General features: G+C 40.8%; 1 long non-coding RNA gene across 3 annotated transcripts in view; it reads right to left on the bottom strand.

Annotated features, from left to right (window-relative positions):
• LOC138760557 (uncharacterized) overlaps positions 1-25,474 on the bottom strand; it is a 99,321-nt gene that overhangs the window by 49,122 nt on the left and 24,725 nt on the right. The window contains exons 2-3 of one of the 3 annotated variants that reach the window (XR_011355700.1): positions 15,489-15,615; positions 6,082-6,165 (exon numbers count right to left, since the gene is read on the bottom strand). The exons of 1 other annotated variant lie outside the window; for it this stretch is intronic. This is a non-coding gene — a long non-coding RNA (uncharacterized lncRNA). The remainder of the gene's footprint in view (positions 1-6,081; positions 6,166-15,488; positions 15,616-25,474) is intronic. One more of the 3 variants, XR_011355701.1, reaches the window with a different exon arrangement.

The following is a 25,474-nucleotide window of genomic DNA, read 5'->3' as shown; positions in this document are numbered from 1 at the left end:
GACACCAGGAGGAAACCCATGATATCCACGTGGATAGGATTGAACCTTCTGTGGGTGAGTTCAAACTGTTGCACTGGGGCTTTGGTGTGCTGCTGTACCTTGGCTGTCTGACATTATGTGCACATTTTCGCCCGGTCGCTGACTTGCTTCCGGAGGCCATACCATACAAACTTGCTGGCAACCATCCGGAAAGTTGTCCTGATGGAGGGGTGAGTGAGGTTGTGGTTAGAGTTGAACACTCACCATCTCCGGGCTGTTGGGATGATGGGACACAATTAGCCGGTAGCCACATTGACAGGAGGGATGTCCTGCAGCTGCAGCCCCAAGACTGTGGTTCTGTAACTAGGCATTTCGTCATCCCCCTGTTGTGTCATTGCTAACGCTGCATAGTCCACTCTATGGGACAAGGCCTGAATCGTTGGCCTGGAAAGTGTGTCTGCCATAACATTATCCTCCCCCAGGACATGACTGATGGCTATTATGTACTCCGAGATGTAGGACAAATGTCACTGTTGGTGGGACGACCAGGGATTGGACCTCATAGCAAATGCTAAGGTTAGTGGCTTGTGGTCTGTGAAGGTGGTGAATGCCCTGCCCTCCAGGAAATACCTGAAATGGTGGATGGCTAGGTACAGCACCAACAACCCCCAGTCAAAAGCATAGTACTTAAGTTCAAGTGGCCTCAGGTGCTCACTGAAGAATGCCAGCGGCTGCTAGCACTCCTCAATTAACTGTGAGAGGAGTCGGAACATCTGCCCTGGAGTACACTAGCAGCATGATGTCCACCAAGGCTTCATTTGCCTTCATGAAGGCAGTTGTGGAAAACTCATCCCAGGTAATAGCCTTGGCTTTGCATGCCATTAGGGTTAACAGAGGGCATATAATTCAAGCTGCCAAGTGGATAGAGAGGTAATAGAAATTCACCATGCCAATGAACTCCTGCAGGCCTTTGACAATGTTGGGCCTGATAAATTTTCAGTTTGAATCAACTTTGCGCCATCTTTGGTGATCCTTTGGCCCAGGAAATTGATTGCATCCAGCTCAAACTGGCATTTGGCCAGGATGATGGTGAGGCCGAACTCTCCCAGCTGGGTGTAGAGTGTATGGAGGTGGAAGAGGTCCTTCTGACAACTGCTGCTGGTGATCAGAATGACATCTAAGTCGATGAAAGCAAAGTCCAGGTCACGCTTCACTGCGTCCAACAACCACTGAAAGTTCTGTGCAGCTTTCAGAACGGCATGTGGAGGAACTTGAACAAGCCGAATGGGGTGACGATGGTGATTTTGAGAAGGTCTTCTGTGTGTACTGGGATCTGGTGGTATCTCAAGATGAGGTCCACCTTGGAGAAAATCTTTGGCCTGTGAAGGTTTGCCGTAAAGTCCTGAATGTGTGGCACAGGGTAGCATTCGGGGGTGGTGGCCTCATTCAGCCAGCGGTAGTCACCACAGGGTCTCCAGCCCCCTTCTGCTTTAGGCACCATGTGTAGGGGTGGAGACCCATGGGCTGTCAGATCACTACATGATCCCCAATTTCTCCATTCTTTTGAACTCCTCCTTTGCTAGGTGGAGCTTGTCTAGGGGGAGTCTGCGGGCTCTGGTATGGAGTGGAGGTCCCTGAGTCAGTATACAGTGCTGCACCCCACTTTTGGTATGGCTGCCGTGAATTGTGTGGCTAGCACCGACAGGTAATCTGCCAGGATTTTGGAGAACTCGTCCCGAGAGTGTGATGGAGTCCAAGTATGGGGCTCGGAGCTTGGCTTTGCTTAAGGATAATGCCTGGAATGTTTTGGTGTGAACCAGTCATTTCCACTGTAGGTCCACCAGCAGGCTGTTGGCTCACAGAAAGTCTGCCCCCAGGAGCAGTTGGGCCATGGGAGAATGACACTGATTTCTGTTCTGTGTCGACCAAGGGCTGACTGTCCCAGACGTACAGGAGGTTGTCTTGGTGGCCAGCCACCATACCATTAGCAGTGGCTGGTCCCGGCATTTCCTGGAAATGTGAAGGGTGGGCGACAGCAGCGGGCCTCTGTGCACCATCTCTGGTGGTAAAAACACCATTGCTCATTGAGTTGGGGGTGTTCTGCCGCTGGGGGTGGTCAGGGATGTGGCTGGTTGAAGGTCCTAGTAACTTGTGTGATGGACACCGCAGTTTCCTTCTTGGCCCTCCACGGTATGTCTGCCCAGGCTGCCACCTTCCGGTGGAAGCTAAAATCTGCATCGGCTAGCAGTAGGTGTATGTCATCTGGCAGTTGTTCCAGGAACGCCTGCTTGAACATGATGCAGAAAGAATAGCCTTGGGCTAGGACCAGCATTTCATTCATTAATGCTGATGGGAGCCTGTCCCCTAGATGGAGCAAGCAGGAGCCCTATTCACGCATGAGAGGCCAAAAGTCCTTATGGGGAGCTCTTTGAATGCTGTGTACTGGCCCTCTTCCGGGACCGTCTGTCTAGAATCCGCAATCTGGCTCACCGTTTCCTCATCGAGGGAGCTGACTATGTGGTATTAGTGCATGGATTCATTCTGAGGTTACTTGCTGGATGTTTAAACTGTGTGGATGTCGAACCACACACATGTGGCCGTGATGTCCAGAAGCAAGTCTGTGTGTAATGATGAAGTGTCGGTCATCTTTGGTCCGAATATCGTTTGGGCCATCAGGGTCACCAATTGTAGCGATGTGCTACACACAGAGCTAGAACAGACACCAGTTGGAGTTGGACTATAAAAACTAGCTTTTTATCAGCATTCTCCACACTGACTTCTGCACACTTCCGGTTCCTGGCACTCCCTCTGGAAATGACATCAGCCGCACATACAAAAGACTCTTCGCTCGCGTGGGCTTTGCTCTGTGATGAAGAAGAGGGGGGGGTGGGGGGGAAGCCCGGTGCCATTTTGGGAGAGGATTTTCTTAGCCATATGCGACCACCATTTTACGCCGGTTCGATCATTTAGTTAGTGGGCTGCCACAGCAATGTGATTTTTTTTTTTACCCTTTAAATAACCTTCTTACAGCAAATATAGTTGTTATTTCAACTGTTGAATGGTATTGTGACTGTCTTCACCCAGAGATCCTGCATTCAGTAAATTCAGTTTTAGATTTAAGGAAAAATCAATTTGCATATTAAAGAATTTCAGCCCACACATGCCCCTGATGAGGTAGTCTGAGCAATAAAGTTGCAGATGATAAACAGAGTCACTGTATTTCTGTAATATGCAAATTGATTTTTTTTAATCCTAAATTTAAATGATATAAATTTTTCTGGGGTGAATATTGGATATCTGGGGATGGGGTGGGGCGGAGGGGATGGTCTGGTAGAGAATGATAGAAATTGCATGTGATTATCCAAACCATGGCCCCCAGCACATAAACACATAGTGCATTAAACACATGAAATGCATGCCTATGTGTATGCCTGTTGAGCTGCCCCAGGTAAAGCAAGCACATTTAAATTCTCATGCATTATCCTAACTCCAATTGTTTACAATGAAACTTGGATACTTTAATGCAATAGTCATGTTTAGCAGCAATATTTTATGATTTTTAATCATCATTTTTCAATTGTTATAATTCATCTAAAACCTTAGGTTTCTCAGTGATAGGAAATACTGCCCATATACCCTGCTTTTAGTTGAATCCAATGTGGAATATTGGAGCATTTTCAGGTAACTTCAGTTATAAAGCATTCTTCAGAAATTAGCCTTTCTTCCATTTACCCCTAGTTATCAGTGGTAGTCTAGGTGTGGGAATACAAATTAGATCAAAATGTAAATGATGTGTGATTAAATTAATCAATAGTGGGCATCAGACAATAAAGGAGCATTGAAAGAAAACCAAAATTTTGTTTATTCAGCCAATCTGCTTGTCCTTAGGCCCCTGCTACTGTTTCTTAGGAGTGCTCCCAAGTGTCCATTATTGCCATCTGGTTACACCTTTTTCTGCATGAGTTCTATCAAGGTTCCTTGAATGAAATATACAATAATTTCTTCCATTTGTTGACTGGAGGTGTCAAATTCTTTAGTGCGCACTTTGGGAAGTTAAGCAATGGAAAATCGCTTTGAAAGTCATTTATACAGAAAGGATATGGAGGTAAACTCTTATAAAAAAGCTTTTATTAGTTAATGTCGTCCCATGACTGTGTCCCTAAATTTTAAATGCCTCACTAGTAACTGAAGGTAAGCGGAAGAAAGGTTAATTTCTGCATAGGTACTGTTTGAATTGTAGAGATAATAAAATTTATTACTTTCTGTGCAAACAACAGGGTTGAAAACTGAAGCCCATTAAAACCAGTCTTTTCTGATTTTGTTTAACTGGTTGACTGAGTCACCACCAGTTGCTAAAGCAGAAAAAAGGAATTCTCTAAGTGTTGCTGTCATGTTATGGAAGGGTATAGACTGGGGGCTTAACGGAGAAGGGACATTATTATACAGTTGTGCCATCTATGACTCAGGGTTAACGCTCTCATCTCTGAATCAGAGGTTGTGGGTTTAAATTTCAATCCAGACACCCAAGCCAATACTCCAGTTCAGTACTGAGGGAGCACTGCACTTTCAGAGGTATCTTGCTTTATTAAACCATTAAGTCTACCTGCCCTCATGATTGGATGCAATAATTCCATGGCACTCAATCCAGCACTAAATGCTGTCCCAATCAATTTTTATCTGCAACTTATATAACTAAAATTTTACCAAATATGAACAAGAACAGTGCTTCATATTTCACAAAGGAGGTCTACAATCCAATGGTATTAACATTGAATTTTCCCATTTCAGATATGCCTGTTAATACAGTAAAGTGCTGTAGAAACTCAACAGTCCTACAATGTCCATAAGAGACAAAGATATCCAAACTACATTTCAGGTCTGACCCCTTCGTCAATACCTTGATAAAGGGGTCAGGCCCAAAATGTTGGTTATACATCTATGCCTCCTATGGATGTTGCACACCTGCTCAGTTTCTCCAGCACTTTTCTGAATTAACTACAATCACAATGGTGGCAAATGTTCTTATTTTACTCACCCCTGTGTTCCTTTAAATTTTCTTCTGATCAACCCAGGTTCTCTCACATCACTTCTTTCCAAATTCCCTCCCACCAGTTCCCCATTGCCTAGTTTCTTTCCCTCCTCTGACTGGTTCCACCCCCTTAACCCCATTGCATCTCCTATTCCTCTTCTCCACAGGTTCTATCTATACAGTATATTATCTCTCCTTTGTTTAGTTCAATTTGTTCCAGCTTGTACTGGCTTATACTGCCTTTCTCTCTTCTACATTCTCACTCCTGACACAAGATCACAAGCTGAAATGTCAATGACCTCTCTCGCACCAATAGATGCTGTCTGATCCTCTACATTCCTCCAGCAATTTATTTCGTGCTCAAGATTCCAGCATCTGCAGCATCTTGTGTCTCTCTAACTAGTTGTTTAGTAACTCTTTGCTCCTTTTGGGACCACATTCTTTATAAACTGGCATTTGGTTGTAATTTCTCACACGAAGAGAGTGCCTAGATGTTCCAAGTACCTAACTGACTATAAAGCACATTGGAACATCAATGGGCCACAGTTAACTTTATTAACTGAGCCTATGAACAGCAAGAGAAAGAATCACATCTTTCCTTTTGATGCTAATCAACAAATTCTGGTCCAGGAGGAAAAACAAATCATAAAATATTGTTTTGCCATTGAAAATTCACTATCAATATAATACTGCACATAAATTAAATGATACATTCAGTGGTGTATTATAAAAGAGTTGGAGAAAAATTATAATTGTATGTGATTAATACACAATTTTTTTTGGTTGAATGATGTAAATAGAGTTAACTTTAGGAGGTGGCCTTCAGCCTTTATTGAAGTTGATCATGGCGATCTGCTTCTGCTGACCTTGTTTCAACATTCCTCAATAACCTTCCCTTATAGAAAATCTAGAGACCATAATTTTGAAATGATAGATTGTCTTAAACTCATCAGGTTTTCAGGAGGAACGAGAGTTCCAGATTTCAATTTTATTTGGCATTAAAAAAATCAAAATCTCATGGCTTCATGGACACAATATGATTTAATCTAAAATAGGACTAGAAATATTTTTACCTGGATTCACAGACATGTAACTTTCCGTTTGGAAGGGAAAATATTTACGATGAATTTGTATCTTCCACTTCCTGGTTTTCTTTCCTAAAAAATATATTATAACAGGGTGACAAAGACAAAAAAAACCTTTTTTTTTTACTGAAATTGAGATGGGGATTAGCAATGGAGGAAAAAAAAGAAAGTTAAATATTGCCAGCATATTAGTAAAATTTGGGCATTAATGCATGAACGGGCATATCAAATATGAAGGATTGTTCTCTATCTGTCCATTCATCACTGCAAAGGTACATGGCTAGAGTTCTCTATGGTGAACAAATGTTTCACCTATACCAGATCAGTCTCGGACCCAGCTCTGTTTGGAGAGACTACACAAATGAAAAGGAGATCTACCCTGACTAAGAAATGGGTGCATCAATACCATTAGAATGGTGTGGACCAGAGAACTTGACTGCATCCCTGAAACTTTTGATACTTACAAATCAGATTTCTCAAATGAAAAGGTGTCAAACATCTCCAAGGGGTGCGGAGGAACTGAGAAGAAGGCCGCATATTCTGTACCTCATGCAAGAAGCACGAGGCCCCCAAAAAATACCCAGAGACTAATGGGAAGCACTCACTGTATATTGTACCACTTAATCCTGCTAACATTGGTCAGAGGTAGAGCAGTAGGGCAAGTATGATCTCACTAGTTATGCAGGGAATCCAGCTCATTGACATACTGAGCCCTCGATCACAGTAAGAAGTAGTGTGTATGAAAAAAATTGGCATCCTATTGTTCTTTTCTGTCATTGTCATAAATCAAAGGAATAACTATGTAAAATAAAGTGGAAAGTATTTCACTTTCTAAGTTAAAGATTCTGGAATTATTGAAGCATTTTATTTAAATAGCAGTGCAAAATTGGATTGAGATAATAAAAAAAACTATGAAAGCCTCAGGCAACATTCCTCTTCTACAAAAGCACATGACTAGACATAGCTGGTGTAATATTAACAAGAGCAGTGAATTCAAGAAAGCACATGTCTCTATCATGAATATTCATACCACCTTCTAGCTTTAATGACATGTAAGGAATAGTCATGATGTTAAAGCTGCAATATATTACATTTACAGTTTCTAATGATCTACAATTTACATATATCAGTATAATAATAAATTTACAGCACATTTCTGGTTAGCAGAAGTTATAGATAGAGAGAGAATCTATTCAAAACCCTACAGATCCCACATGCCTTTAGCTGGTTCTGTTATACTGGATATTTTAATTGGTAGTACTCTGGAGATTTCTATGGAGCTGGGGTAGGAATCTGAACTGACTCAAGCAGGAAACTAAACATGATAAAACTAAACTTTTGATTTAAATGATTGATTTGGACCCATTGACTGAGAATTCTGTTAGATGCCATTAATTTTTTGTTGTTTCCTCTCATAAGTATAGCACTGACTACCAATAAAATGTGTGAAGCAAATATCACTTTCTGCAGAGAGGATTGACACATCAAAATATCCCGCAGTCATAAAACAGAACACAGTTTACTCAAATTGGCCAGAGCAATCTAATTCAAGGACTGGAGTGCAATATATTTTATATATATATATCACACACACACACACACACACACACACACACACACACACACACACACACACACACACACACACACACACATACACACACACACACACACACACACACACACGTCCGTGCCGTCAATTACACCCAATTGACCTATAACCCCAGTATCTTTTGAAGGGTGGGAGGAAACCCATGCAGATGCAGGGAAAACTACTTACAGACAGCGCTGGATTCAAACTCCGATACTTGATGCTGTAACAGCATTGCACTGATACTCTCTGTGCTTCTTTGGCTTGGCTTCGCGGTCGAAGATTTATGGAGGGGGTAAAAAGTCCACGTCAGCTGCAGGCTCGTTTGTGGCTGACAAGTCCGATGCAGGACAGGCAGACACGGTTGCAGCGGTTGCAGGGGAAAATTGGTTGGTTGGGGTTGGGTGTTGGGTTTTTCCTCCTTTGCCTTTTGTCAGTGAGGTGGGCTCTGCGGTCTTCTTCAAAGGAGGTTGCTGCCCGCCAAACTGTGAGGTGCCAAGATGCACGGTTTGAGGCGTTATCAGCCCACTGGCGGTGGTCAATGTGGCAGGCACCAAGAGATTTCTTTAGGCAGTCCTTGTACCTTTTCTTTGGTGCACCTCTGTCACGGTGGCCAGTGGAGAGCTCGCCATATAACACGATCTTGGGAAGGCGATGGTCCTCCATTCTGGAGACGTGACCCATCCAGCGCAGCTGGATCTTCAGCAGCGTGGACTCGATGCAGTCGACCTCTGCCATCTCGAGTACTTCGACGTTAGGGATGAAAGCGCTCCAATGGATGTTGAGGATGGAGCGGAGACAACGCTGGTGGAAGCGTTCTAGGAGCCGTAGATGGTGCCGGTAGAGGACCCATGATTCGGAGCCGAACAGGAGTGTGGGTATGACAACGGCTCTGTATACGCTTATCTTTGTGAGGTTTTTCAGTTGGTTGTTTTTCCAGACTCTTTTGTGTAGTCTTCCAAAGGCGCTATTTGCCTTGGCGAGTCTGTTGTCTATCTCATTGTCGATCCTTGCATCTGATGAAATGGTGCAGCCGAGATAGGTAAACTGGTTGACCGTTTTGAGTTTTGTGTGCCCGATGGAAATGTCGGGGGGCTGGTAGTCATGGTGGGGAGCTGGCTGATGGAGGACCTCAGTTTTCTTCAGGCTGACTTCCAGGCCAAACATTTTGGCAGTTTCCGCAAAGCAGGACGTCAAGCGCTGAAGAGCTGGCTCTGAATGGGCAACTAAAGCGGCATCATCTGCAAAGAGTAGTTCACGGACAAGTTTCTCTTGTGTCTTGGTGTGAGCTTGCAGGCGCCTCAGATTGAAGAGACTGCCATCCGTGCGGTACCGGATGTAAACAGCGTCTTCATTGTTGGGGTCTTTCATTGCTTGGTTCAGTATCATGCTGAAGAAGATTGAAAAGAGGGTTGGTGCGAGAACACAGCCTTGCTTCACGCCATTGTTAATGGAGAAGGGTTCAGAGAGCTCATTGCTGTATCTGACCCGACCTTGTTGGTTTTCGTGCAGTTGGATAATCATGTTGAGAAACTTTGGGGGACATCCGATGCGCTCTAGTATTTGCCAAAGCCCTTTCCTGCTCACAGTGTCGAAGGCTTTGGTGAGGTCAACAAAGGTGATGTAGAGTCCTTTGTTTTGTTCTCTGCACTTTTCTTGGAGCTGTCTGAGGGCAAAGACCATGTCAGTAGTTCCTCTGTTTGCGCGAAAGCCACACTGATTCTGGGAGAATATTCTCGGCGACACTAGGTATTATTCTATTTAGTAGAATCCTAGCGAAGATTTTGCCTGCAATGGAGAGCAACGTGATTCCCCTGTAGTTTGAGCAGTCTGATTTCTCGCCTTTGTTTTTGTACAGGGTGATGATGGTGGCATCACGAAGATCCTGAGGCAGTTTTCCTTGGTCCCAACAAAGCTTGAAAAACTCATACAGTTTGGCATGCAGAGTTTTGCCGCCAGCCTTCCAGACCTCTGGGGGGATTCCATCCATACCTGCTGCTTTGCCACTTTTCAGTTGTTCGATTGCCTTATATGTCTCATCCAGGGTGAGAACCTCATCCAGCTCTAGGCTTAGGGGCTATTGAGGGAGCTGGAGCAGGGTGGAATCTTGGACTGTGCTACCTTGTACAATAACAACAAGAAATTAATATAGAGCCTTAAAATGAGGAAAGATACCTTAACCCTCTTTGCCAAATCATCAATCATCATCAAACAAAAAAAAAATACACCAAATAAGATGCCATATTATGACAACAGAACAAAAGCCTGATCAGAGATGCAAGTTTAAGACTTAAATAGAGGGGGATGGAGTTGCTTTGAGAAAGATATTGCAGAGAGTAGGGCCTTGGCAGCTGGGACCACTAATTTCAGGAATGGCCAAGAGTCCAGAATTGGATGAGAATGGTCCTTTTGGTTGAAAGTTGAAGAGAGAAGAGGAAGCAAGGCTACAAAAACATTTAAAAGATGGAGATTCAAGGGTGATGAGTGAATGAGGCTTGATGAGAGTTAGAATTCAGCAGGGAATAAATAAACTTTTTTTGTCAAGGAAAGAAGGAATGGGTTAAGGCTGAAGAGATCAAAGGCATGGGTGGATGGAAAGCAGAGCATGAGAATAAAACTGTGCTGGGAGTTAGTGAAGAAAGTACAGTGCTGTCAAGAACCATAAAGGACAGTGGAAAACCAGATGGTTGGGTGTGGTATGAGCTGAAATATATGGATGAACAATAGAATTTAATGATAAACCAAGATCATTTATGTTAAGCACAAAAAATATAGATCAAAATATTTTCTAAATTGCTGAGAAACCTGGAAATATACAGATGATATTTCAGGTTTGAAGTAGAGAAATAACCATAAACTGGTAGAAAGTTACAAAATAATAATTTTTAAAAGGCAAATTAAATGTTGGTCTACATTCCAAGAGTGCTGGAACAAAAAACAAGAGAGAAAGTTACTTCACGTTAATTCTAGGGAATGCATTTCATTGAGATTATTTGGCCTTGGAAAAGACACACGTACAAATTCATCGGTATAATGCCTGGGCTACATTATGAAGATAGTTGTTACAGGTGAGTCATTCCCTCAAATATAGATGAATCAAAGATAATCTAAGTATTTATGAAGAATTTACATTCAAATAGCACCTCTTAGGAAATATCTCTTGCAGTGCAGTAATTGTACTTTAGGAGAGTAGACACAATTTGCAAATAAGTAGTTTTCATAAACAGTATTACAATAATAGCCAGATTATCTGTTTCTTGACATGCTACTTGAGCCTAAACTATTGGCTGTAATCAAAGGAAAACTCCCTTGCTCATCAAAATGAAACAACCATGGGATCATTCATATCCACCTGGGAGATTAGACAAAGCCCGAGTTTAACATTTCACCTGGTAGACAGAATGACTAACAATGACTAACGTCAGTAGTGCCAGCCTAGATTTTTGTGCAGGTTTTTTTTTAATTAGCACTTAAACCCAGAATTTTTTGATTTAGAACTGGCTCCAAGCTGATGGTAGAGAGTAACTATTTCCTCTTATGGAAGTGTCCAGTGAAATAGAGCATGGAGTTAAATTAGAGCTGGGCCTTTGGGAGTGATTTCAGAGGGTACCTCTTCCCACAAGTGGAAATCAGGAATCCGCCATCCTGAAAAGCAGCTGTCCATTAAAACATTAATCAGTCAATCATGTTAATGTCTCTTTTCTTTTCTCAGTCATTTTTATATGATGTTTTGCCAATGGTCTAGACTTAAGCTCTTTATCACCTGGCCTGTTTCAATCCGTCTCATTTTGCAGTGTGAGCTGCCTCAACGACTACTGCCCAGTAGCAATGACTTTTACTGTGATGAAATGCTTTAAGAGACTGGTCATGGCCAGAATTAACACGTACTTAAGCAAAGATCTGGACCCACTGCAATTTGCCTATCGTCACAATCGCTCCATAGCATATGCAATATTTCTGGCTCTCCACTCAGCTCTGGATACCTTGAAAACAGCAATTCATTCATAAAACTGCTCTTCATTGCCTACAGCTCAGCCTTCAATGCCATTATTCCCTCAGTGCTGGTCAAGAAGCTACAAACTCTTGGCATCTGTATCCACCTCGGCAATTGGATCTTTGACTTTCTCATTGAAAGACCACGGTCAGTACGAATTGGAAACAATGTCTCCTCCTCACTGATCAACATAGTCGAAAACCCAAGGATGAGAGCTTAACCCACTGCTCTACTCGTTATACACCCATGACTGTGTGGCCAGACACAATTCCAATGCTATCTACAAGTTTGCTGATGACATCACAGTTGTCGGCAGAATCACAAACAGCAATGAGGAGGGAGACAGAAGGGAGACAGATCAGCTTGCCACACAACAACCTTGTGCTCAACGTCAGCAAAACCAAGGAGATGATTGTGGACTTCAAAAGGAAGTCAGGGGAACATGACCCAGTCCTCATCGAGGGCTCAGGAGTGGAGAAGGTCAAGAACTTCAAATTCCTTCAACATCTCTGAGGATCTGACCTAGAGCCTCCACAATGATGCAATCACAAAGAAGGCTCACCAGCAGCTATACTAAGAGGTGCTTGAGGAGATTCTGTGTGTTACTGAAGACTCACGTAAACTTCTACAGGTGTACCCTGGAGAGCATTCTGGCTGGTTGTATCACTGTCTGGTATGGAGGTGCCAAATCTCAGGACAAGAAATAACTCCAGAGGGTTGTTAACTCAGCCTGCGACATCAAAGGCACCCGACTTCATTCCATCGAGGACCTTTACATGAAGTGGTATCTTAAAAAAAGCCTCTATCCTCAAAGACCCTCACCACCCAGGCCATGCCCTCTTCACTCTGCTACCATCAGGGAAAAGGTACAGGAGGCTAAAGACAAGTACTCAGCAGCATAAGGACAACTTCTTCCCCACTGCCATCAGATTCCTGAATAATCAATGAACCAAAGACCCTGTCTTACGTTTGGTGGACTTTTTAAAAAATATATATTTATTGTTGTAAGATGGTTTATTAAACGAATGTTTGTAATTATGATGTTGCTGCAAACCACCAAATTGCAGAAACCATGCCCCCCGCTCTTTCTCTTGTTCTGAGGAAAGTCACTGACCCAAAACATTCACTGGTTTCTCATTCAGCATTTGCTGCTTGACTGAGTTCTTCCAGCTTTTCTGTTTTTGTTACAGATTCCAGAATCTGCAGTTTCATTTGTTTTTCATGGTCAAAATAACAAAGAGAAAAAAAAGGTCCATCTTAGTTTGTAAACCTAGAAAAATCTCATGGCAGAGTGGTGTTATTTACAGACAAATCTAGAATATAATCACCGAGAAGTTTTCTTGAATGCAATTCAAGTACAAAGTCTGATGAATATGTAGGTAAAGCAGAGGATTCTGTGGACACCGTGGTTAAGTGAAAAAAAAAACACACAAATGCTGGAGAAACTCAGCAGGTCAAACAGTGCCTTTATGTAGCAATACATCACCAACGTTTCGGGCTTGAGCCCTTCGTCGAGGTATGGGGGACACAAGAGATGTCCTAACAAAAGGGGGGGGAGGGTTTTTTGTATTTTTTCACAATGAATACATAGATCTCCAGCATCCAATGTAATGAATACAAAACTAAACCCTTGCAAAAATATGTTGTACAGGAAAATTCCATTGCTAATCATCCAAAAATTGAGCATCACAGGAAAATCTACTGGGAAAATAGAACAACTGTTTACTTGTCTGAATTAACACATCCAAAAGGAGTGAAGAATTATTTAAATATGTACAGTAGATTTGGCTTCAAGGAAAGTAGGCTAAATGATGTTTTTGATATCTGCCATTCACCGACAATGTCCAAATGAGGTCCAAACCGCAAAGTGGTTCAATTTCCCCAGTTGCGACCCTGGGGGTCTCTGCAAGTGGAATGCTGGTCTTTGTTTTTTTTTGCAGGTGAGGTTTAAAAACATGTTCCCAAGAATCTTGCATGTTTTCAAAGGCAGAATGTAATGATGGCCCATATTTTAAACCCCACAAATGATTAAAAAAAAATAGATGGCAGGCAGAATCTGCAAGGGCTAAATGTGGGTTTTGTTAGTGAGAGGTTTTGTTAGAAATTGCAAATGCAGTATCTGAAAGCAGTTTGAAGAAGGGCATGACCCGGACAAGATCCTCAAAACAAATGTCAGTTTGTTCAAAGCATCCACTATAGCCTGTTTGAATACAATTGAATATTTCCAAAATTATTGTTTTCATTCACAATTTCAACATTTCACACCTGCTAATTATTCATCACAAGCGTTGGATCCAAGAATATTAAATAAATTCCGCGCACTTCCAGTTTAAAAAGAAATGCAGGTTTTAATTTCCAGGATGGAAGCACAGAACTTTACAAAGCCGGAGTAGATCTTTCACGTTGCAATTTTCAAAGGAAGAGCTCGTATTTTCTTCTTTCAAGTTTGCAACTGTGGTCACTTCCATCTACACAATCTGTCTGATTTTTTAAAAGTCTCTGTGGAAGATGATCAGGCCACGCAAGTTTGGAATACAGTCTACAACTGGTGAGCACTCAGGGGATGCTCTGCAGTATTTAACGGGACTGTAACATCGCCCAAAACGACTTGACTTTCTCCTCACATCTTTTTGTTTCTTCCCCCTTCTGTGCATGACACTATTGAACAGTCAGCTGAAAACAAACATTGTTAAATAGCAAGAAGACTTGGGCTGGTCTAATTCCCCACTGCAACATTTTCAAATGACGAACGCTTGCTAAATGGATTTAGCTTTGAAAGAAAGTCGCACAGAAATTTGATGTGGCCCCGTGACCCTGGGTAAGCACATGTATCTTCAGCTGTCACATAACACACTCCTGCTTCTTACTTTTTCAGCCAAGACTATTGATTTTGCTCATTGGCTGCAGGCTAGTCCATAAAGAACAAATTACAAAGTCAGAGGTCTATTGCTACTGATCGCTTGCCTGATAACAGGGGACTCATTTCCCCATTCCTTTTTTTTTAATATAGTATTTCAACTCATTTATAGTCTTGAAGAAATTTCATTAAAGTAATAACAGTACAACTAAGATAACGACCGCAGGTAAAAGAAATACAGCGAGATAGATGTACGAATCCTACAATTAGCAACTCTCTCTCTCTGCAGAGTCCAGGAGCAAAGTGTCCTCTGGTTCCAACACCAAAAGCTTGAATCCCTGGGTCAGATCCCGATCTTAAGTGACATTCGTGCTCAGGATTGCCCCTGAGGTGTGTTTGCTAATCTTAAACAGTTTATCTAGGGAAAAGGGAGCCTGATCGAGCGCAACGTCCCTCCCTGCAGTGGATAGATGGATATCTTCTGCCATCACACTCGTAATTTAAGAATTTCCATCAGATCATTCCTTAAAGACTGAAGCGTAAACTTTTCTCTGACCAATTTAGGAGATGCTGTCTGGGGCTTCACTTTCTGCAAAAGTCAGTTCTGTTTCCCCCCCACCCCGACTAACCACATGATGCTCCACCTAGTGCCCTGGCTGAGAACAAAGCAAAGCTCTTCAGTAGACAAAGGTGAGTGAGTTTGATTGACAAGCATCCCTGTGGCTCGAATCCATGATAATATACACAATAAGCCAGTGCCTCCATTTACTGTGCAACTAGGCTGAGCAAATAATGTTTGGTTGGAAATATTGATATATTTAACCTGCCTATTCATTTGAAATGTCCCCATCATTAAAACGGTGAAGAACAAATTGCATATTTAAATGTGTAATCCAGAATAATTTGTGCATTCGAAAGCGGTATTGATAATCTCTTAATGCGACTGCCACTACCTGGGTCCACCGGGTTCATGAAACTCAACATCAAGAGCTGTGTTGGTCTGTTTCAAACAAGAACTTCTGGCAGCAGGGCACCGTGCAATTCTGCTTGTTTAACTGGTTGGCTGGTTGTTCAACAATCCTGTCAAATGGCAAGTGTGAAACTTTACAATTGGCAGAGGAGATTAGAACATTTTTGTTGATTCATGTGATGCCAGATTAATATACTGTATTACACTCAGATACCACAGCATTAGGTTTGGAACTGAAATGCTTATTATGCTTGGATATTTGGGAGTGAAACTTCATATGTTTTTTTAGACTGCAGGCATGTAATGGCACAATCAATGAAATTTCCCATTTCCTGGGCAGTCTAAAAAGGAAAGTGCAGAAATTTTTAGTCAATTCCTGCACCACAATTTATCCTACTACTTTTCCGGGGAAGCCTACAGTCTAAATCGCCCTGCAAAACTCACCTCATGAATTCAACATCCAGCAGATGACACAGGCCACGTTGCTCTACGTAAAAGCCCCAGGATTAACATGCACAGGAACTTAAGACGTGCAGTGATTAATTGTGTTAATATATGTTAATTTTTCCCAAGATTTTTCTGACATTGCTGTCTAAAAAAACACTATAAATTCTTGAAATAATTATTTATCTGTTTGCCCTGTTACTGATGTCTTGTTTTACTCTTGCAGAGGTTAGAGTGTGCTAATTTGTAACTGTGTTCAATAAACTATGTTTTCTGTAGTAGCAAGTATACGGTCAATAAGCACTGGGACCCCTCAACATTTTTACGGAGTGGCTGCAGTGTAAAATGACCGCGGCCACTCCGTAAGAAACAGGCCTAATGAACACGACTTTGCCCCTCCAGCAAACTCCACAACACAGGAAGGTGAAAGTGGCCTAAAGGTGCCCCTGTGTAAATGATGACATCAGGACACTGGAGGTAAATATGCTAATTTTTTTGGAATAATTCCAAAGTTTATGTGTAAAAATGCCAAAAAATAGACTAATGACCACATTTGAAAAATGGAGGAAGAATGGTTTTCCCCACTGGAACATTTGAAAACAACTCTAAAAAGTTATTTCTGTCCCACTTTCGCAAATAATTCCATGCAAATTCATAAATCAAAACATAATTGTCCCTATTAATAAGATTTAAATATTACACCAACATAGATTTGATCATTCTTAAATAGGAAAACAAGTTCATTTTGGTGCTGATTTGGTTAAAAAAAACCCAGAAAGACTGGACACCATCACTGAGGAAAATAATATTTATGAACATTTAATTACATTTCATTGTCATTTTCTCTGGCATGTTGATCATCTCAAGAAAAAAGACATTTGTATGACATTTTTCATACCCCTTTACAGCCAATGAAGTACTTTTGAAATGAAAGTGGCACCATATTAGAAATATGCAGCTGATTTAAGCAATATTCCACATATAGCAATATGATGATAACCAAATTAGCTTAGTTTTGTGAACTTAGTGAAGAGAAAAATATTGCTTTGATTTTTTTAACAGTGGTATCAGTCCATCATGTAGTATGTGAATTGATGGTTGTTTTATTACCTGCACTTATCACTAAACACTGTTCATAACTTGTCATTGAATAGAATACGAACTTTCTTGGCAATGTTTTACAACACAAATATTTCAACAAAATATCAATAGGGATGTATTGTACAATTTTGCAAGGTGCATTGGACACATACACAAATTATTATGAGCATATACCATCACCAACTCAGGGCTATTACATTAAGGACACAATTTAACAAACAATTTTGAATTATTTTCTCTGTAAATTCTTTTTTTTTCTGCAAATATCCCTCTGCAAGCTTTTTCTTTCCAAAACATGTCTGCATTGAGATTGATAGATATGATCTCCCTTTATACTTCATTAATAACAATAGAAATCTCTTTGCACAACATGACTGTGCAGAAATGATGGCAAGTCAAGATTAGAAATATCTGTTATGATATATCTGTTGGCTATGACGCAGAACACACTGACAAACTGCCATTTGTTTATGTTGAAACATTTTTGTGTAGTTCCCATGTTTTTTATGGTCATCGACGGAAAGATGATGCTAGTGAAAACTACCAGCAAATGCTAGGACATGGGTTTGTGCATAAAATTCCACAGTCTGATCTCAATCACAGCATGCAAGAAGATATGGGGTCCTTTCCCAAGCAAGAAAGAGGGGAAAGCTAAACACACTGCTGGAGGCAAACACAGAGGGTCAAGCAGCATTGTTGGGAGAAAAAGAATGGTCAACATTTCAGGCTAAAACCTTTTCTCCAGACTGGGGAAATGTAATAGGACAAAATATAGGACTGCATAAAGAGGACAGAGTGAGAGAGATGTGGGATTGGTCAACTAGATATGCTGGAATCTGATAAGAAGAGAGGGTGAAAATGGTGGTAGAAAGACAGGTCATATGGAACTGGAGTGGGGAGTGTGAGGAAAGGAATGGAAGAATGCACTGGGAGATGGTGATGGAGGGGAGTAGATCCAAAGAGGAGGAGGGATGAGAATGCATGGGTGGCTGGGTATGGATGGGTGGGAAAGGGGACAAAAGAAAGGGGAAGAGCAGAAGGAAGGTGTAGTTAAGGTAGATGTTGGTTTGTAATAACCATCAGGAGAAAGCTTGAAATAAAACACAAAAATCTGTAGACACGTGGTTGAAGCAAGAACACAATACTGGAGGAACCCAGCAGGTCACATAGTGTTCTTTATAGAGCAAAGGTAAAAATACATAATCGGCGTTTCGGGCTTGAGCCCTTTATCAAGGTATGGGAAAAAGGTTGGCAGGCATCCGAATAAAAGAATGGGGGGGGGGGGGGGAGTGTGGTCGCAAAGGCAGGAGGTAATATGTGGATAAGGGAGGGAGGCACAACAACAAGCAGGGGGAGGAGGGATGGCTAGATGAATAGAGAGGGAAGGGGGAGGAGAGTTTGAAGGGGGAGGAGAGAAAGGGGGAGAGGAGAGCAGGTTAGCAGAAAATGGAAAAGTCAATGTTAATGCCTTCTGGCTGGAGAGAGCCCAAATTGAAAATCAGGTGATATTCCTCCAATTTATGGGTGGTCTTGATGGGATAGTACATAAAGACATGGATAGACATGTGAGTGTGGGAGTGTGACACAGAACTGAAATGGTTGGCTACTGGGAAGTGTCTGTCACTGGTGCAGATGGAGCAAAGTAGAAATTTTCAGTAGAAAGCTTGTCAGAATGGTGGGGCAGACTCGATGGGTTGTACAGCCTATGTCTGCTCCTATGTGTTATGGTCCTGTAATGAAGACAAGTATAGAAAGGGGAGAGAAGTGTCAGAAATGGTCCAAGTGAATTCCAGAGCGGGTGGCAGATAAGTAACAAAGTTGATAAAATTGACGATTCCTGCACAGTGCAGGAAGCAGCCCAATGCAGATGTCAATGTAATAGATGAAAAACTGGGAGTGGTGCTGAGGTAGGTGCAGAACAAAGACTGTTCCATGAAGCCAACAAAAAGACAAGTATAGCTGGGAGTCATGCGAGTGCTCATGGATAGGCCTTTCATTTGAAGAAAATGAGAGTCATTTAGGGTGAGAACAAGTTCTGCCAGGCAGAGGAGAGTGTTGGTAGAGAGAAACTAATCAGAACATAGGAAGAAGTGGAGGGATTTGAGGCCTTTCTGATGGGAGAATGGAGGAGCAAAGAGATGAGACAAGCATGGTGAAGATGAGATAGTGGGGACAGAGAATCGGAAGTTGTCAAAGCAGTGAAGAAATGGGAGATATCCCAGATGTAGGAGGGAAGGGACTGGTCAAGGTTGGAGAGAATAGAGCCATGACGATATAGAAGAGACAACTAGAGTTTTATTCATAAAGGGAGAGACACAAGAGACTACGGACACTAGAATCTGGAACAAATATAAAACAATCTGATGGAGGAACCCAATGGATTCGGTAGCATCTGTGGAGGTCAATGTTTTGAATTGAGTCGTTCTACCACAAGGGAGAGTGTCGAGGGGAGATAGCCAATATAAAGAGGTGAGAAGGAGGAGGAAGCTGAGATTGGCAGGCAATCGGTTCAGCCAGGTGAGGGAGGGAATGATGAGCAGCTGGAGTTGGGTGGGGTGAGGAGAATATGGAGGTTGAGACAGGATGGAAAGTGATGTGGAGACATCAAAGGGCAAATGAAGACAAAAAAGGGTACACAGTGATGTATGGAAATTAGAATTTCAGTGTCAGCTAATGCTCACACCCCATGTTCTCTCTCTGATCCACCAAGTTTTCTCACTGCCCACTTCTTTTCAATCCTCCTTTCAAGTCCCCATATCCAACTTCTTTACTCTTATCCACTGGTTTCACCATCACCCCTGATCCGATTGTACTTATCACCTTCTTACTAATCAGATACCAGAATCTGCAGTCCTCTGTTGTCTCCAGTTATCACTTCCCAGCCTCTATCTCCACCTCCTACCTAGTTCCATCTGGCTATCATCTCCCTCCTCACCTGGTTACACCTAAAGCATGCCAGCTCCTGCTTCACCTCTTTTTACTGGCCATCTCCCCTCCATGCTCTCAATCCTGATACAAGACTTTGACCTGAAGCATCAACTCTCTTTCTGCCTCCACAGAGACTGCCTGATCCAATTGATTTCCTCCAACAGTTGTTTTTTTTTTTGCTGTAGTTTTATTCAGACACATTCTGGTACATGCTATAAATGCAAATGGGGAAATGCATGAATACACAAGGAAGAAAAATGATAATAAACAGCATTGATTTTGGTATTAAATTTCCAAGAAATGAGAACAGAGGAAGTTATTGAGAAAAACTGAGGCTCAGATTTCATTATGGGTAACTTTGAGTTCATCTGTGTTGCACTTAAAAAATGAGTAATTCTACTAGTGAAGAGTTAGAGCAGTGGAGGCCCAAAATGACTGATGGGTCTTTACACATAGACCCTTAACATGATACTAAAAACATTCCAGAAGGTTAATTCTATACCTTGAATATCAGAAGCAGTAAACAGAAGAGTTGCTACATCTATATAAAACCTAGGTTTCGCTGACACTAAAATAACAGTGAGTATTTAATAACAATGAATTTATTGTCATATACCTAAGTATAATGTACACATCTAATTTGCTGCAGCAACATAGGTGCTTTTGTTAAAAAATATTCCAATACCAGATGCAATCACAACAACATAAGCAACTGGAGCATATATTTTCAAGACTGTTCCATAGTTCAAAGTATGAGGAGACATTACATGGGCAAGATTGTATTATTTGAAATATAGAAAGCTTAATGTCAACTTGATTAAATTGTTAAATTGAGCAGACATGACAGAGCTAATTCCCTTGGTTGGATAGAGGACATAATAATGCCATAGATTTATAGAGTTTTATAGCAGAGAACAGGTTGTTCCGCCCAACTTGTCCAACCCAATCAAGTTCTCAATGCAAGCTTGTCACAGTTGCCTGTGTCCATTCAACATCCTTCTCAACCTTTCATGTTCATAATCTGAATATAAGAATTATGCCTTTTAGCAGGCAAGTTAGAAAACCTTCTACCTGCAAGCTCTGGTAAAAATTTGAAGACCTGTTCTGCAATTAGCATTTTTAAATCTGAAATTGGCTTTTTTTTTTGGTTAGCAAAATGCATTGCAGGATATCAGACACATTGATGATCGCCACTGATCACTGATGTAGAAAGGCAGAAGAGGTTGAGGAGAATGAGGAGGAGAATGGAATTGGTAGAGTTGCATTTGTGTGGGTGTGAAATGGTCACTCCAATTGTTATGTTATCTTGGTCACATTATGCTGTTGGAAGATGTAGAATGAGAGCAGTTCATGTGGAGCAAAGGTATTGGTTAAAGCATGGCTTATTAGTGCACTGAAGATGATGACCAAAATTGGTGCAAGTTCAAGTATTGAACATCTTTAAAATGAACCTTTGTAAATGCCCATTTTGAAAGCAGTCAATTCATGAAGTAAAATATTAAAGAACATGACATGGGCTTTCAAAACGATGGTATTTAAGAACAAAAGTTCCCCATATGTTTGGTTTGATAAAGAAGGGCAGACAATGTCTATTAACATACCGTAAACTATATTTGAGTCAGAAGAGGTATAACTAAAAACAAATAACAACTTACAAGCTTTACCTGAAAGGTATAGTATGAAACCTGTGATCAGGAATATATATTTTCATAGCAGCTGATGCCTTCAGGATTTACCTATCTAATTTTACACACCAGAGGAATCCATGTATCCATATTGGTACATATTCAGTCATGGAAATAGGACTATGCTAGTGAAAGTATTTGTAAAGATAAATTAAATGTTTCCCTTCCAGAATCAGGATGATGCCTGGTCTGTCTTCTTTACATTAATCTATTCCTATGTTTGCAAAATGAACAAACTTTCAGCTGTGCAGAAGATGCCATGTTAATGCCACAAATGACCACAGAGTCATACTAACTGCTCCAGCCCAGAGTCTATTGGGCATGAAGTGGCTGGAAAAAATTGGTCACCCCACAGAGCTGGTGGCAGCCAAGTCCAAGATTTTTTACACGGATCATGGGTTAAGAGATCCACTGTAAGAATGTAATGCAGCAGCTGTGTAGGGAATTTAATCAAATATGGCCAGAAGAGCGCGCACACTGTGGCTTGGCTTGTGATGTCAAAGCATTTTCCATCTACATGCTAGTTGTGGGTACAGATCATATGACTGTAATCATTGCCAGACCTCATCACTTTTCATAGGGGAAAAAAAGCTGATGATGGCAACACAATTTATGTTCATGACACGTTGATAAGGAAGATAAATATGTGGATAAGCGAGGTAGCTATCTAAGAGCGGACATGAACGAAATGACACAGTCAGAGCTGACAAAACTTTTTAGTAGTTTCGTAGGAAATGTCTTACTGTTCAGTATGAGAGAAAAAAACTTCATGGCAGATTAAACAGTGCAGAATAACATCTTTGTTTGGGTGTTATGTATTATGCTGTAATTGGTACTTTGCTGAGAATCAGTGTTGGCACTCAAAGAAAAGAAACTCAAAGCAGAGACAGGTGACAAGTGAAGCATCACCTCCCCTGTAAACAAAGGTTATCATCTGAGTGATCAGTTTTAGTGTGATCAATTGAAATTTTGACAAGTGCTTTGTTATCATGCTGTCAAATAAATACGTTATTAAAGTGTAATGCTGCAATAGCATAAGGATTTTTTTCTGGTTATGCACCCATAAATAAAAATTTAAAAAATGTTTTAAATTGCTGCAGATTGGGCAACATCCTGAACAAAATAAATTGAAATCCATGGATTGTTGTCTGATTTTTTTCTTTCTCTCTCTCTCTCTCTCTGTTTCTGATGTTTCCTGAATTTTACTTTTTTTATGTTATCTATTTTCATATTCTGTATGATCTGCTCTCAGAAAACATTCTCACCAGGTCAATAATTTCCTTAAATTCCATAATATTTAACTTGATCTAATAAAGTCTTACCAGTTTTCTGAAAGTCTACAGAAGACAATCATAGATATATCCCAATTATTACAGTATGTCGTTCAAGTACATCAGGTCAGTGAGGTTTTTTGTAATTACACTATTTGTTTTTAATTTAAATTTGGAGAAACAGCACGGTAACAGGCCTTACAGCCCATATGCCTATGAGTATAAAAAGTGCATATAAAGATATCCAAAGAATATCAAATACAAAATTAAAAAATATAAATCCAGAATGTAATCCTTATTTATGGTCTCCACTAATTTTCCAATGCAGATTCCAGGATTACTGGTCTATGCTTCAAACCGTGAGGTGCTGGAGGAACTCAACGGGTCAGTCAGCATCTATGGGAAAAAGTGGTCAGACAGCAATTTAGGTCGGCACCTTTCCTCGAAACTGATTCCTTTGTGTCCTTTTCTCAGCTGATATAGTGGCTTGTACAATTTTCCAAGATCCATTAAATCAAATAGATGAAAATGTGACATTGCGGTGCTGTTATTTTCTCACTAGTATTATTTTGTTTATCTTTGATGTGTCTCTGATTCAACATTTGTTTTCATCATATATATTTCTAATGCTTGAACTAAAACAATCATAAACTTTATTGAATTATAAAGACAATAAATACGTAAGAGAGATGATAAATATTTAGAATACTCTTGTTGCAAAGAAAAATGACTTGCATTCACAGAGACAGTCCTTTTTGTATGGCCAGAGTAGTCCATGAATAAAGAACCAAAGGGAGGTTCAAGAGTCTGGTAGCACTTGGAATGAAACTGTTCTTGAGCCTAGAGGTGTTGACTTTCAGGCTTGTGTACTTTATGCCCAAATATAGCAGTGAAAAGAGGTTATAACAAGATGGTGGGGGCCCTTTATGATGTTGGCTGACTTCTTGGGGCAGCACCTCACATGGATGTTTGCATTGAATGGGAGGTCAGAGCATGTGATGGATCTGCCTACGTTTGCCATCTTCTGTAGCCGTCTGTGTTTCTAGGAACTTGAATTTACAAACCAGGCATCACCGTTATTCATTTGAAAGAGGTCCAGATTTCTCCTAATCACTCCTTATTCTAATTCATTTTTTGTTTCGAGTTTAATATTCTTTGAGTATTTCTTTTCGTATGCTATTTTTGTAACTCTTTCTGTCTCTTTTTTCTTCTCTGTATCTCTCCCAATTAGAAAAGTCTGTGTTAAGCTTTGTTTTTCCTTATGAATCCTCTTAATTTTTGGTAATCTTTTGAGCCTTTTGCAATCTATTGCCATTTCTGCAGGTAATAGTGAACTTGCCAGTTCCCTATCACAGAGATTTTTTTTGATTGACTATTTCCCATTAACTAATCAGTTAAGATTACCTGTCCCTTTAAACAAAATGTAGATCTAGAGCCTTCATCAATGTTTTGTATTTTTTTCCCTTCTGAATTCTATTGTATTACTATTAGATAATGTTCATGAGTCATCAGGACTATTAACCAAATCTGTATAATTACAGTAAAACTGGTATCTGGAATTCAAGCAAATGGCAGCCTTAAGCAACTGGCAAAAAAATTGAGAAAAATAAACAAGAATAACTTAATAGGTTAAAAAATATGTAAGATTAAAATTATAAAAGTGAATGTTCTGTGAAGGAGCACATAAACTTTTGGTGAAGATGGGAGCAAGTATTCAGCCAGCATAGCAGCTATTTGAATAAAGTTGGATGAAATAGAAATGGTGTCGCCTCGGATGAAAAGCTGGTTGATGCCTCTTGCCGTTGGGGTGTGCCTTAAAGTGTCTCCTTATCCTTGCTTAATAAGAGCGCCTGTCAAAGGCTTCTTCTGTAAACTTGGGGAAGAGGGAGTTATTTATCTATATATAAAATGTTATTATTATGTCTTTCAGGTGGCTTTATGGAGGGGGAGGAATCTGCAGATACAGCCATATTAAATGTTTTTAAATATTTTTTTTAAATTTAGACATTGTGATAGTACAGATTCTATCACCAATGTTATATGTACATATGTACAGATGGGAGTGTAGGATGACTGTGATTGCCTGAGAGTGTAGCCACACCTACTGGCAGGTCTTAAAGGATTGCTCCTAGCCAGAACAGGTCATTCTGGACTGGTCGACCTACTTGTGATATGCTCCAGTCTTTTAGTTAATAAAAGCCTTGGTTTGGATCAACAAGTCTTTGGTTCTTTCGATGTGCATTACAGACTTACAGCATGATAACAGCTATTTTAGACCATGAGGCCATGTTGCCCAATTTACACCCATTTAACCTACACCCCAGTACGTTTTGAAAGGTAGGAGGCAACCCGAACCCCTGGGAAAAGCCCTTGCAGACACGAGGAGAATGTACAAATTCCTTACAGACAGTGTGGGTTTCAAACCCTGGTCCTAATCACTGGCACTGTAAAGGCATTGCACTAACTGCTACACCAACCGTGCTGCCCTGTGACCGAAAATAAAGTAAAATGCCTTAAAGTTTATATATTCATGCAAGTGT

The sequence above is a fragment of the Narcine bancroftii genome, chromosome 4 (genome assembly GCF_036971445.1).
Source record: "Narcine bancroftii isolate sNarBan1 chromosome 4, sNarBan1.hap1, whole genome shotgun sequence".
NCBI lineage: Eukaryota > Metazoa > Chordata > Chondrichthyes > Torpediniformes > Narcinidae > Narcine > Narcine bancroftii.
The sequence above is the reverse complement of the archived record's forward strand: the minus strand, read 5'-3'. Positions and strand labels throughout refer to the sequence as shown.